Raw genomic sequence first — 16,059 nt, 5'->3', positions numbered from 1 at the left:
TTTAGTTAAAACTTCCAGTCTGAGAAGCCATGGTCGGTCTGTAAAACTACTTCTTCCTGACGTTTCGTTGCCAACTGTGTGCAACATCTTCCGAGATGAGTCAATGATTAGCTGCCAGGCCTTGGAGGTCCCGTTTATATAGAGCGCCTATAGGGCACACCATACTTACAGTCGGCCCCATATGGCATATGGTGGTGCCCCCTATATAAACCAGACCTCCACAGCCTGGCAGCCAGCCATTGATTCACCTCGGAAGATGATGTCTGCAGTTGGCAATGGAACATCACGAAGTAGTAGTTTTACAGATCGACCACAGCCTCTTAGCCTGGAAGTTTTAATTAATGAAGACACCACTGGCTGTGAAAGCGTACATGTTATGACCTGCAGTTTCCATTTCTGCCTCACTTTTGCTTTTGTCCCTATTCATTTTGTTAACATCCACATGAGGTTGATCTTTCCTTTTTGATGTTCCTGGTTGTAGCTGTAAAGTCCTACTCACTTTCATTAGATCTGGTCCATCAATATTAGTAGTGCATCGTCACTGTTGGTATAAAGACACTTTGTTGGAAATCCTTCAGTTTTGCTCCATGTGATCGAAAATATATTCATACATAAATTTCAAAAATCAAAGAAATAAAACAATTTCTGCCACAGATAAAACTTCATTATTAGCCAATTAATCACGGATGACACACCGACTTCTTAACTCCCCCCCTCCTTCCTTCTTCCATCTGTTGTCCACAAGAAATAATGCCCAGTGCAAGTAATTAATAACCAAGGTCTTTTATGAAGATTTGGGAGGAGTGAAGATTACAATAAACTTTCAAGATTACTTACTTTGTTATGTTGAGATGGTTCCAGTTCCACTTGTCCTGGGGGCTGATTCTTCAAGCTGAAAATCTAACATCAGGTCCTCATGGTTGGTCTGAACTAAATAAATTGGATAATTGTTGTTGCAGACAATTGACAGGAATGGGGGAAAGAAATACAGTAGAAGAAGAATGGGTAGCTCTGAGGGATGAAGTAGTGAAGGCAGCAGAGGATCAAGTAGGTAAAAAGACGAGGGCTAATAGAAATCCTTGGGTAACAGAAGAAATATTGAATTTAATTGATGAAAGGAGAAAATATAAAAATGCAGTAAATGAAGCAGGCAAAAAGGAATACAAACGTCTCAAAAATGAGATCGACAGGAAGTGCAAAATGGCTAAGCAGGGATGGCTAGAGGACAAATGTAAGGATGTAGAGGCTTGTCTCAATAGGGGTAAGATAGATACTGCCTACAGGAAAATTAAAGAGACCTTTGGAGAGAAGAGAACCACTTGTATGAATATCAAGAGCTCAGATGGCAACCCAGTTCTAAGCAAAGAAGGGAAGGCAGAAAGGTGGAAGGAGTATATAGAGGGTTTATACAAGGGCGATGTCCTTGAGGACAATATTATGGAAATGGAAGAGGATGTAGATGAAGATGAAATGGGAGATCAGATACTGCGTGAAGAGTTTGACAGAGCACTGAAAGACCTGAGTCGAAACAAGGCCCCGGGAGTAGACAACATTCCATCAGAACTACTGATGGCCTTGGGAGAGCCAGTCATGACAAAACTCTACCATCTGGTGAGCAAGATGTATGAGACAGGCGAAATACGCACAGACTTCAAGAAGAATATAATAATTCCAATCCCAAAGAAAGCAGGTGTTGACAGATGTGAAAATTACCGAACTATCAGTTTAATAAGTCACAGCTGCAAAATACTAACGCGAATTCTTTACAGACGAATGGAAAAACTGGTAGAAGCGGACCTTGGGGAAGATCAGTTTGGATTCCGTAGAAATGTTGGAACACGTGAGGCAATACTAACCTTACGACTTATCTTAGAAGAAAGATTAAGAAAAGGCAAACCTACGTTTCTAGCATTTGTAGACTTAGAGAAAGCTTTTGACAACGTTAACTGGAATACTCTCTTTCAAATTCTGAAGGTGGCAGGGGTAAAATACAGGGAGCGAAAGGCTATTTACAATTTGTACAGAAACCAGATGGCAGTTATAAGAGTCGAGGGGCATGAAAGGGAAGCAGTGGTTGGGAAAGGAGTGAGACAGGGTTGTAGCCTCTCCCCGATGTTATTCAATCTGTATATTGAGCAAGCAGTAAAGGAAACAAAGGAAAAATTCGGAGTAGGTATTAAAATTCATGGAGAAGAAGTAAAAACTTTGAGGTTCGCCGATGACATTGTAATTCTGTCAGAGACAGCAAAGGACTTGGAAGAGCAGTTGAACGGAATGGACAGTGTCTTGAAAGGAGGATATAAGATGAACATCACCAAAAGCAAAACGAGGATAATGGACTGTAGTCACATTAAATCGGGTGATGCTGAGGGGATTAGATTAGGAAATGAGACACTTAAAGTAGTAAAGGAGTTTTGCTATTTAGGGAGTAAAATAACTGATGATGGTCGAAGTAGAGAGGATATAAAATGTAGACTGGCAATGGCAAGGAAATCGTTTCTGAAGAAGAGAAATTTGTTAACATCGAGTATAGATTTAAGTGTCCGGAAGTCGTTTCTGAAAGTATTTGTATGGAGTGTAGCCATGTATGGAAGTGAAACATGGACGATAACCAGTTTGGACAAGAAGAAAATAGAAGCCTTTGAAATGTGGTGCTACAGAAGAATGCTGAAGATAAGGTGGGTAGATCACGTAACTAATGAGGAGGTATTGAATAGGATTGGGGAGAAGAGAAGTTTGTGGCACAACTTGACTAGAAGAAGGGATCGGTTGGTAGGACATGTTTTGAGGCATCAAGGGATCACAAATTTAGCATTGGAGGGCAGTGTGGAGGGTAAAAATCGTAGAGGGAGACCAAGAGATCAATACACTAAGCAGATTCAGAAGGATGTAGGTTGCAGTAGGTACTGGGAGATGAAGAAGCTTGCACAGGATAGAGTAGCATGGAGAGCTGCATCAAACCAGTCTCAGGACTGAAGACCACAACAACAACAACAACAACAACAACAACAACATATTTTCCACTGATTTTCTCACATTTTAGTATATCATACAGCATTTTGATTTCTCACATTAATAAAGCTGAAATTACATTGTTTGTGCCTATTAGACAAAAATACATCCAATCACATCAGAGGCATGCTTATGACACCCACACTCTGCGGAAATAACAATATTCCAAAGCGTTTACAATTTTTCTTAGCAAACTAGTTCCTACTAGTTTTTGTTGCATTATTAATTTTGATTATTATTTCCTAAATGAATCCTGAAATAAACACAGTAAACATATGTGATCGTGTAATTAATAATAGAAATTTTAAGTGTGCAAATAATTCATAATTTCAAATGTTTCTAAAAAACGTAATTTTAACTGTACCTAATACTTATCGATTATAACATTGAAACAAAAATATTTTATAAAGTAATTCCTTTTTATAAATTTTAGCATGAAATATGACATAATGTGTATAAAATCATATGAAAGTTTTCAGAAAAGCAACTGAGATAATATTGACCTGTCCAAAATTCGAAAAATAATACTGGTGTCGACACTACTGTTGAGGAAAAGTAATGCTAGAGGATGATGTTCCATTACAAAGTACACGTGTGATCCAAGTCCTTCCCACTCCCCGGTCCACCCAGCATCCGCACTGTCACCGATCCAGACATATACCAAAACACGCACGATGGTACACCATCTCTTCTCACATTCCGGCTTCTCCACCACTGGTGCCTTCAAGCATGTCCCTCTGGCTGTACAGCACACTGTTGCCACGTCTCTTCTACACGACTCACCAGAACACAACTCAGTCACTGTCCACTGCTGATCTTCCCACGACAACATTGACTACATTCACCTGGTTCCAGATTCGATTACCACACATGTTCCACTGGTCAGTGATGCTCTATAATGGCACATTCAGGGCAAGTCAGAGGAATCAAATGCAACACGATGCTATTTTGACTACTATCAGCTACACTATTCACCTCTAACTGTCACCAAAAACTTCAGCGCATCTTCTCGATGTGAGTTCAACATAGCAACGCTGCACTCTATGACGGCGTATCTGTCTATACTGAATTCAAACATGACCCAAAACATATCAGTACTCAGCATTCCTGCCCCCTCTCGGCCTCCAGTCCACCACGGACAGTCACCCCACAGCCACACCCATCAAAGATCACACAGGCTAACAAATTAGCGACTCACATCAATTGCACTACCCATCATTTTGATCAGAGTAAAGACCTTCTGGTATACGTTGCCTCCACATGCTGCCATCCTTACCACTGTCAACCACCGTCATCTCTTTGGTCGCACCATTGGCGTCTCATGGGGATACACTGGATGCTTCCGTCAGCCACAGGTATACTGCCTGTTCAGCACTCACACCACACCCACTGCAACTTCACGAAATGACTCATTTGTGCCTTGTGAAAGTGAGAGCCCGGCACGATTGGTCACGCACATCTGCGCCACATCACATCAAGGAATGATCTAGTTGTTTCTGGTGAAAATGCCACCATGATAGGACAGGCTACACACACCCATGCAGCATCACCTACAAGTAACAGTTCATGTGTTCCTGGTTACTACCCCAGCCACAACACAATTGATCAGAAGAGATTCACACCTACGAGAAACAGTCCAGCTCTGCCTGGTTCCTACCCCAGCCATGGCATCATTGGTTAGGTATTTCTGTGCGAAGATGGTGGATTGTCGGCACAATCTCTCTCGCACTTTGGGCCTGCTCTTCAGAGGGGCTTCTGTAAGGGGGCACACACTATGATATACGTCACTGACCTGCTGCGGGTGCAATATGTGTGACTTGACCAGAGACTTCAGTTCCATCTTATCATCCATGCTGAACAGTTGTTCAAAAAAGTGTATGTCTATCATACCCTGTTGTAGCTTACTTATATCGCACCCAACTTCTTCAGGCTTAGAACTATCTAATTGGACATACTATCCATCCCATATCAATGTTTACTTTTTAGTCTTGATCTTCCTTACCTCAGACGGATGACATTAGATTAATTTTTTTTCATTAATTTTCCTTTGTATTGCTTCTACAGTGTACCTGGTTGACTTGTTCTTTTCTAACCTATTTTTAAATACTAACTATTAAAAATATCTGTCACATGTGATCTGTGTTTGACAATGTTCTCATTCCCTTTTAACGAAATAGTGTCATCTTCTATGGCTTTCTTCCCTGCCTCTCTTTTTAACAATGTTCCATACTGATTGTATTTTATCAACTTATCTACCAATTTCTGGACTTTTTTACAACTTTTATTAACATTACAGTATTGTTTATAATAAAGTTAGGGATAATTGGGAGGCAAGAAATAATTCCCACAAATTGTGGACATGAAGGATACTGAACACTACTTCATTCAATACCAAGTACTCCTTGCTAAACCAATGATTCATTTTTCTCTCTCTTGAGCTGGCTATTTGCATGATACCTAATGTCATACCAGCCTCTCCTCCTCCTCCTCTTGCTTAACCTGTCAGCCAGTCAACACTTGCGACAATGGCAGGGAAGGTGCATCATGGCAGCAGCATTACTCGATGTTGGAGGCTCAGCACAGGTTGATGGAAAACTGACAGGATTGTGCTCTGTAGGGTCCTACTTGTAGAAGTAGGCAGGCTCTAGTTGCTCTATGAAAACTGTTCGGTGCATGCCTGCCCTTCTGATCATTTTGAAGGTGGTAGTTTGTGTTTTTTTTTTTTTTAAAAAAAAATCCTCTGTAGACACCAATATATGGCAATCCTGACAGTGGGTGCATGGTACCATCTCTGAATTTGATACATGGCACTGTAAGCAGTTATCTACGGACGAAAACCTTTCTCTCTACATGCCCGACAGATGGGCATGCATCTCATGTGGTAGACAAATTGTTGTGCGAACTCAAGTCATCGTTTCTGGAGCAGTCAGTTGAAGTTGTGCTGGTACAATGAGTTCTCCTGGCACATGCAACTTGCTCACCATAGACTAGCTGGACTGGTGAACATTGCCTTTACTGATGTGTGCAGACCTAATGATGCTACTGGCAGGGCATGTCTATGTTGACACATTTTCATTCACCACACTGAAGGAGTGAGAGCTTCTGCTCTATGGGGCATTTGTTCTTCATTTACAGTTTTATTTTTCTCTTTAATGACTTGTTACAATATTTGAGTTAAACTGTAATTTATTTCTGTTCTTATGGCTAGAACTTGAGCTAAGTTTACAATTAATTTATTAGCCGCACCTTGGGTATGCTTTTTTGTCCAAATTTATATCGTTATTATTCCCCCATCTTAATTATTACTAGCTAAAACTAGGTTTACAATTGATTTACTAGCAAAAGCTAGTTACTGGTTTGTTTGATTTTATACTATTTTTAATGCCTTAATAGATATGAACATAATTCATGATGGGTGAAACCAGTATTTCATTTTCGTCTGCTGTTGTTGGTAACTTAACCATTGTTTTGGATCTGTGCAATGGTTTACACCACCTGATTGAACACTTTTATCTTTTGAGATTGTATTTGATGTTTACAAATAATTCTGAGGTTCAACAGTTGGTCTCTGATGGTCAGAATGTGGCTTTTAGGGCAATGATGTGTGCTTTTTCCTAGATGATCTGGCAGGTAGTCTGTTGTTCTCAGACTGAGACTAAGCTACATTGTTGTGCAGACAGTGTTGCATCATCATTGACTCGCAAATCGCCGAAGTGGCGTCAGCTAAAAAGGACTTGCAATACGGCGGCCGAACTTCGCCGCATCCCCCTCCCGGCCAACAATGCCATATAATCATTTCATTTCATTTTGTCATTGTTGTAGTTCATTTTTGCATGTATGTAAACAACTTCTTTCACATTTGGATCTGGCTCTGGTCCCTAGTAGATGGTCTGGGGCAGGGATACTCGCTATGAGAGAGAGAGAGAGAGAGAGAGAGAGAGAGAGAGAGAGAGAGAGAGAGTGAGTGAGAGTGTGTTTTTTTTCTGATATCAGGATATATTTTGAGCATTTTTTGTATAATGCTCACGAGGGGGGTGGGGCTATGATAGGTGTGTTCATTCTCTAATGACTGTTGGTGAGAATGTACTGGACACAGCTGATCTCAGTTTTTAGTTTTACAAAATGTGTTCATATTGAGGTGATCCCTGCTGATTCGAAGAAAATGTCGGAGTGTGTTCTAAAGTAACAAGTTTCAGAACACTTTGGATAAGTCTTCATTCCATCGAGTACAGTCTGGATATGGTCGTGCAAGGTAGTCGGGCTAGTGGTGCAGAGGCATATTCCAGGATTGGTCAGTTGAACATCTTATAGGTGCAAATGGCTGTTGCAACCAAGCAACCATGGAATCATCCTTGAATTGGGCTGCTTAGTGACTGTTGCCTCTCTCTCTCTCTCTCTCTTCTCCCCCCCCCCCCCCCCCCCTGGAGAAAATGCTCCTTGAAGTGTTTGTCAAGATGTGCTCCTAAATACTTCACTGAGTCAGAGTATGTGGGATTGTTCCACCCAGTTAGTCTTATGTCGTTCGTTTCTTGTTCTCATGAAATGATTCACTACAGTAACTAGAAAGCGGTGATCATTCAAATAGGGTAACAGTCCTATTTTGTCCACATGTGTGAAATTCTTGCTTCTAACATTGGAAAATGCACAACTGGTGTGAAGATAATTCCACCAACTTTGCTGCACTGGCAACTGAAGCAGGAGCATGTACACTCGTGACAATCCTCCTGGGTTCCTGGCCATTCCATCTTGCTTGCCAATAATTTTGCTGTTACTCGAGCCAGGTTATGTAATGTTTGGAAAAAAATTGTGGGCATGTGTGGATGTTGTCTGCACCAGGGTGTGTCACAGCAAATAGTCTTGGCACAATATGAAACAGAAATACGTTGCAGGGTCATGCAGCACTGTGTCCTCCTCTTGCTTTGCCACTGTCTCAGTCCATGGCACTGCCTGTACACTGGCACAATTTCCTGACAAACAAACTGTGACATCTCTACCTGAAATGTGATGCACATTGGGTGTAAATTGGGCTGTATATTCCGATTATCTATAATGCCGAAATGAATCATGAGCCCCTGCACATTGGAAAAAAGAAGTCAGTGGTTTCTGGTCAGTAAAAACTGTCAGTGGTTTCTGGTCAGTAAAAACTGTAAAATGTCTTCCTTCCATTGACGATCAAAAATGTTTAGCAGCTCTGTAAAATGCCAGCAGCTTGCTACCAACAGCACTTCATTTCTTCTGCTGTGGTATAAAGTCCTGTGAGTAAAAGGTGAGCAGTTGCCATCAACGGTCCACCGTCTGTTGCACTGCTGCACTGACTGCATTTTGGCTCGCATCTACCATTAGAGCGAATGGGGCACAAATGTGTGGGTAAGCTAGCTGTGTCGCTTGTGCCAAATATTGATTGACTCTATGAAATGGTGCTTCACTTACTGAAGTCCAAGGTATCTTCTACTTACAGACTCTATGCTCGCGTGAGAGCAGTGTGGTAAGTGGTTCCTACTAATTTGCCATACCTGGGTGTTACCAGTAGTAATTTAACATTCCAAAAAATCTAGACAATCCTCTGTAAGTTATCAGCAAAGGAATATATCTTGCACTGCTGCAGCACATTCAGGAAATGGTGACATATTGGCTGATGAGACTACATACCCCAAAAATTGCACCTCATTTCCCAAAAATATTCTTTGCAATATTAATAACTACACTATACTCCTGCAGGCACCGAAAAAGCTGCCACAGGTGAATCAAATGCTCCTCAACTGTAGATGAAAATATGAGGATATTATCCATGTAACAATAGTAATGGCAACCTGCACAACACTTCATGCATAAAACAGTGCCACATCTGTGCAGTGCACCCGAACCAAAAGGTATAAACCTATTGAAAAAGCGCAAAAGACGTCACTACAACAGTTTTTTTAATGTCATCCAGCGCCACCAGAAGTTGCAAAAGTGCCTTTTTCCAATCAACCACACTTAACACTGGAATACGAATGATGGCACTGTTTAAGTCAGTAACATGAGGCACAGGTTAACGCTCAGGAATTGTGTGGGCATTAAGTGCCCTGTAATCCCTGCATAATCACTAGGAGCCGTCTTGTTTGCACATAATGTGTAGTGGAGATGCCAAAGGGCTATCGATCTAGTCACAATACCTGCTTTTAACAGCTCTCCGAAACAGGCTTGCACTGCCAAGTACTTGTGAGACGGAAACCACCTCCGATGGGCTGTGACATGTTGGTCAAGGGAGGAGCGGATATGGTGCATTGTCAAGTGGTGACACTTCCCATTGGTGGCAGTTGGACAGATGAGCACTGGACATTCTTGAAGTGTGTGGCCAAAAAGATCGTCATCAACTACAGAAGTAGTTTCTGTTGTCATCTTGCTACACACCTGGTTGGTTTCCATACTGTTGTACAGGCACAATCGACTTCATTTACCAGCACAGATGACACAGTTGATGGAATGGCACTGCAGCTCACTGTATTTAAATGACAGTTGACTATAGCTGGAGGCAACTGAAAATGAGAAAAAACTGCTTCTACCGAAGACTCGAATCCACTGTAATTCTCTCTTCACCATAAGTTTCAATGCACAAATTGTTCACTGCAGTGAGAATATGCTATGTTGGTGTGACAGGTACAACACTCAGCCATTTGGGGTAAACACTCGCTTCAGACTCTGAATTCACAAGGAAGCTGCTTCTACCGCACAAGCAGTCGTACATATATAACCTGCTGGTGCAGTGCTGACTGTGTTGCATTTGCATACTGCCTTTCATCGTTTAGATGTGACTGCACACATTGTTTATGAACATCGGAGTCCTCTAGACATCTGTCTATGTCTTGGGAAACAGCAAGGAGTGGTGCCCTCATGAGCTGCATCACCAAAACACCTGTAATACCCGGGCCATTGGTGAACAGCCACATCAAGTATACGCTGATCTTCTTTCCGGCACTCAGTCCACCACTGGGGAGTAAGCTTGTAACAGCATTGGAATTTGAGCTGCTGTGACAACAACTCAAAAGTTCAAGCATGCGAGTTCATCTTCAGACTATTCCCCCCTTTGCTCCTGCTTGTGCACATCTGCACTCCTCATATGCATTTCACTGCTTGTGGCAGCACTTGCTACTTTAACATGTGTTCTGTGACCAGTCAGTCAGTCATAATCTCAATTTCAGAGCGTCTACTGGCATTCAGACAGGATGTTCACTATCGTGTCAGCCTTCTCTGCCAACGCCAATGCCTGCAACGATAAATCTTCTTGGGTTACCACAACTGCACAAATACAAACAGGTAACTCACTGAATCACACCACATGTAGTGACTGTTCAGGGAGTAGATCAGCGGGTAAGGCTCACAACATTTCAAATGGGGACTGGTTACCTAGCTACTTGTCATAAGAAACCTTCTGCAGTCAAAACACCAGTGACATTGTATAGTGTTGTATAACCACCTCCTTTAGTGGTGTGTACCAATTTTGTGGTGAAACATCCTCTATTTCTTCTGTCACTGCTGCTTCTAAATGTGCAACTGTGATTACGTACTTGTCACTGCTGGCATGGACTCCATGACGTAAACACATGCACTGCGTATGTTAACCAAGCCAAAGGAAAATTAGACCCGAACGACTGAAGTTTGACATTACTAAAGCGGGGTGTGGAATACACATCTTGCCAATTCATATCTGTAGCTGCACGTTCCAGTGTAGCTGGAGACATGTTTCTTACACTTAAAAAATAAAAATGGGTTGACACTTATTAAGAAATTTGTTGAACTGAGAGTTAATATTAGGTTCATTGTAAACTTCACAACAGTCAACACTGTTAAACTACCTCTAAAATCTTCAATAGTTTTGCAATTAATTGGGGGTCACTGTTTTCTTCAAGTGTGTTTCCGAACTGCACAGAGACTAATCAAACAATGGAAACACCAATAATTACAATGGTGGGTCAGTTTCAAGCACTTTTTTCTGCTAAATGTGAAATGGAGTGTGAAACTTAAAACATGTGCTTGAAGATGACCCACAGTTAAAATTAGCCAATTGCGTGGTTAATGAACTGATTACATCCTACTTGGACCATGTTTTCATTCTGATTTAACTTATTTGTTACCCCCTAACATTCCAATGAAGCAAGCCGACTCATTTTTTTCCCTCTATTATTAGAAGATGAACTGAGAGTCAGTCAGTTTAATTTCCTATTGTTCTACTGTCAGTTTCTCACCTGACTCATATAACAGCGATTTGCCTTTGCGTGCTAGGGGTCCCTCTTCTGTTTCCTGCTAACAGATCTGCTAACTTGTCCTTATTCTGATTCAGGTATAACACACGATGAGAAGTATATCCCCATCTTCCTATATCAACTGCTAGAACAGCACCTACAAGATTTTGCATCCATGTGAAGGCCCTCTCAGCTCCATGTAAGGGTTTTACGCACAGTTAAGCCAAGACTGGTCACTTTGCCACAGAACCTCCACAAAAACCACACTTATGTGCTCAGTTGATGCTGCTATTTTGTTCAGTTTACTTCTAATGCCATATTTTTCATTTTTAGCCAGACTGTTTCCAAGCACCACCTACCATCAATAACTCTTCTTTGTTAAAATCCTTAACATTTGTCCAAAGCTTTCTGTTACCTGGGTAAGTCTAGCACTTTGTTTCAAAAGATTTGTGACCTTGTAGTCTGCATATAATTCCCCCTCCCCCCTCCCCTATAGCTGGCCTACAACCCCCTCTCCATCTCATGGGTGCTACCTAGCAGCAGAACTCTTTCCCTCTTCCATTCAAATTTCTTAACACTGTTCTACTGCACCGTACATTTCTCTAAATCTCAATGAGGTTCTTCCTTCCCTAATTCTGGTAGCAAGTTAAATATGTCGTTTAACTGAATTTTAAAGTTGGTAACAAGATTTCTCCATTTGCCCTTTGCTCACTGTTTGTTCCCAGCAACCCTTCACTTTTATCCCATGCAGATGTCTCCGTTCAATTACCATGATTAATGATGCCTAAAGGGCACAAACCTTCCCCTCCTGTTTCTTGTTTTGCCAGTATAACGTACAATTCCATGGAAGAGCGAGCACCACTAATCACCCGATTCTCTTCCCCACTGCAATCGCCCCAATTAAACCATAACCCACAATTATCATGAAACACTCCTCCAATTTTTGCGAAACACAACCATTTAACTAATCTGCTGGAATATCTACACATGATCGATTGATTTTACACCTAGATACAATGAAACAAATTAAAACAAAACTTACAGTACTATTTTCATATGATTCTCCCACATAAATGTAGGCTGAAAATTACGACTGTACGAATAACACAAACACACTTTTTACATGGTTTTATGATATTTCCCTAAAACTTACACTAACGTAATTAAACTTATGTTGAGAACAACTTTATCTAAAAAATTTTGAATTGATGGGGGCAACCAAGCATTTACTTTGTACCTAAATAAAACAAGGCCTCACCATTTAAAAGTGAACGGTACTGTGTGTTAGCTATTTATGTGTAATTTACACATGTACATGGCCACACCATTTTAATGCAGTATTTGATTAAAAGATACAGGTACAACTTTTGATCTACATATTCACAACAAAGATTTTAAAATAAACATCTTCTGTTCACATCAAATATCAGAAAGAACCACACCAAGTTCCCTATTCAACACAGCTATTTTTATTTTCAGGTTAATTCTGACGTTATTGACAAAATACTGACCGTGAACTAATAGCCACTCACCTGTAGTGAACTCTACAATCGCTTTAAACCCTTTACAAATTTGTTACCAAATCTATGTAGTTATGAGTTCCTGGCTGACTCTCATTAAGTGTTAGCACAGGCATTTATTCTGCTGATGAATTGCAAAAATATTATTTGTCAATAGTGTAGCTGATTTAATAGATTTATACCAAGAATACACAGGAGGAAAATGGTGCTGAATATGAAACTGACCGAATATCTCAGAATGTAAGTGTCGGAAACTGTGAAAACCTGAATGCATGCCATTTCTGTAGTACTGCCCCATCTTTCATCTACCCTATAGCCGTCATTAATCAAGGTTGCAACTTTCTGATATGATGACTTTAATTTTAGGTCCTAGATTTATTCCTCAACACACAGGACATAAATTCCTTATTTGCACTTTTACATCTCACTGACCTCATTTCACCAAGTCGTGCCTCCACAATTTATCCTTTAACAGGGTGTATACGTGGACAAGGAACAAAAATTCCCAGATTTCCCAGTTAAAAATACACTTTCTCCCGGGTGAAAACATACTTTTCCCCTGTTTACTGACAGTATATTTTCTCTCAGAACTTTATAAGTTATAAGTCCTTTGAATGATTGTGGTTTTATACACGGGAGTAGAATTTCCTGGCGCTTTAGAAAACTAAACACAGGGGGAAAAAAAAACGCGTGTTGGAAAGATCTTTGATGTGCAGCAACACGTATGCATTGAAATCGAGATTGTGATGCGCCTTTGTAAGCCAGTCATAGCTCATGTCACGTGATCTCGCCAACCGATGACAGCGGGTATTCAGAGCTTAGGACACGTGATGTAGTCATCCAATAACAACATCACTGTTAACTAGCGCGAACGCACAAACAGAAAAAGTTAATGGTTTAAATTAATATACATAGTGTTGCTACACGAAACGCAAAACTTTCACATATAATATTGGTCTGTAAGATCAATACGCTACAAGAGAAGCTAAGCTTTCACATACAATGTTGGTCTTTTATGCGCATATTACAATTTAAGATATATCACATACATGTGCCCGTAAATTTTTTAATAACGACATACATGTCTGATCTTCTGGGCTCGAAATTCATCTGAATGGCTCGTCATCAAAGAGTTGATTTTTAAATGAGAGTCAAACGCTCATCGTACATGGCTCTGTTGTAACGGCCAGAATGGTACTTTGACGGTAACGCTTTTCAAACCACCATTCGGAATATTTTACCGCAACATGTTAGAAATAGGTTTGTTTCCGCAGTTGCCAGAGAGCGCCAGACGACAGGCGTCACCGCGATTGCGCTGCTACGACGATGTAGGGAGCCCATATGTTCGTACGTGTTAAACATTAAAAAACTTGTACATTATGTCATAAAAGAAACAAGACATCAAAGGATACTCCAAGAGCATCGGAATTCCGTGACCCATATTAAAAATATTGGTTCTTTATTATGGCATAATGCCATACATGCTGGAAATTGAAAACGTGCACTTGAAATGCAGCGAACAGTGTGTGGAATTAAACACTTCGTTTCAAATATATTGTCTGCCTAAGCGGAAACGATTAATAAAAGAAAATTTATTTAGCAAACTGACAAAAATAACTTCATTGTGCTGCAAGGCAATCAATGCTTGACTGTCAGAGAGGTGGAAATCAGAAATCTGTTTTGTTTTCATTTGACATGAGAGCAGTAAACGAAGAGGAAACAGCACAATCACTAAATGTAAACACAGGTCACATGGAGACTACCCACTTCCCCACTGTAACTGAGACTTCTCTGCGCATCAGCCCCAGATCTACGATATTTCTGAACCGGCACAATACCCCGCCACTCCCTCAAGCGTTTGAGATAGGATGTCGAACATTTAAAAAAAATCGAATTTTCAAAAATATGTTCATTTTGTAGTTCACATCTTTCTGAAGAGTCTGATGCTTAAATCATGTTATTTGGTCTTAAGTGTGCCAGAAGTGCATTCTTCTGTCGCACGTCACTGTACTTCGCTCTGTGGAACTGAAACGTATATATTTTGTAATGGATGCCATCAAACCATATTCAGGACAGTGGAAATTAAAATGTCCTGTGGTGGCTCTCCTGCATACAGTCGGTCGGTTTGACATCCTGTCCCTCTTTTTTATATATATAAAAAACAACCTCTTCAGAAAATTTGCACTCTATTCCCAATCAGCTAACAATAGGATACATAAATCAAGTAAAGACATGAGACAAACAAGACAACACACATTTCGTCAGTCCTTAGCTCCTAGAATTTTTTTCTCTCTAATCTTGCTACAGCTATACATAGCGTGCTTTCCTTTCTGTGAAAGAATCTATTACCTCATCAAACGTTTTGCTACATGAAAAGTCGAAATGTCGTCGTCTAATACTGAAAAAACTGTTAATGCAAATAGGATCCAAGACTGGTGTGGTTTCCCGATCTGATTACGTCTATTTTGTCAATGTCTGCTAGATAAAACAAAATAGGCCTTTCTAATACTGCAACAATTGTAATACACGCCAAATAAACGAGACTGTTTTGGCACAAACGGTCTTTTTTGTAACGACAGAATACAATTCACAAAGTACCAATATCAAATGCCTATTAGGACTACTACAAGCAAAAAGCCTTACGTTAGGAAATAAGTTTCACACTTCATTCATACGCTCCAGTTTCTCAAGTATGAGATCGAAAAGTAGTAGTACGAAATTTTTATACAAACTTGGAATCGTCATATTGTTCCATAATTTGTGTGATGTCCCCGTTTCTTCTCCTTCCTCGTTCTAACAAACAGTGTTATTATCACTAATTCTGTAACTATTCCTGCCAATGTCAAAGCTCCTTCGCAGGTTAACTTCACTAACTCTGCCAGAACCACCTATTTAGTTATCCCGCGATTATTCTCCAGTTAGGCGTTGCTCCAACGCGTTTTCCGCGCTTCTTCCAGAATAGAATTTAAAGCTGGTGTTAGCCGGGGATTGTACAAGTTAGCATAGCGATCTGGCCAAAAATTTTCTGTCAAAATTTCATTTTCTTGGATACAACGAGAAGGTAATACGTAATCTTTCTTACCTGTTATTCGTTTATTTCCACTCCTGTAGTATGAATATATGGACTTAGCTAGTAATTATAACAACACTCATCATTCGCAAACCCAATCAACCACACAATCAGACAGCGGTTGGTATTCATCCTTTCAGCCTTACTCCGCTCAGCTCGTGTAGCACCTTTTGTCTGTAGGAAACTTTGTGTCTCCATGCGACTGACAGAGACATCATGTACACTATGCACGCAA

Source organism: Schistocerca piceifrons, chromosome 6 (genome assembly GCF_021461385.2).
Source record: "Schistocerca piceifrons isolate TAMUIC-IGC-003096 chromosome 6, iqSchPice1.1, whole genome shotgun sequence".
Taxonomy (NCBI): Eukaryota; Metazoa; Arthropoda; class Insecta; order Orthoptera; family Acrididae; genus Schistocerca; species Schistocerca piceifrons.
This window is presented reverse-complemented; position numbering follows the sequence as displayed.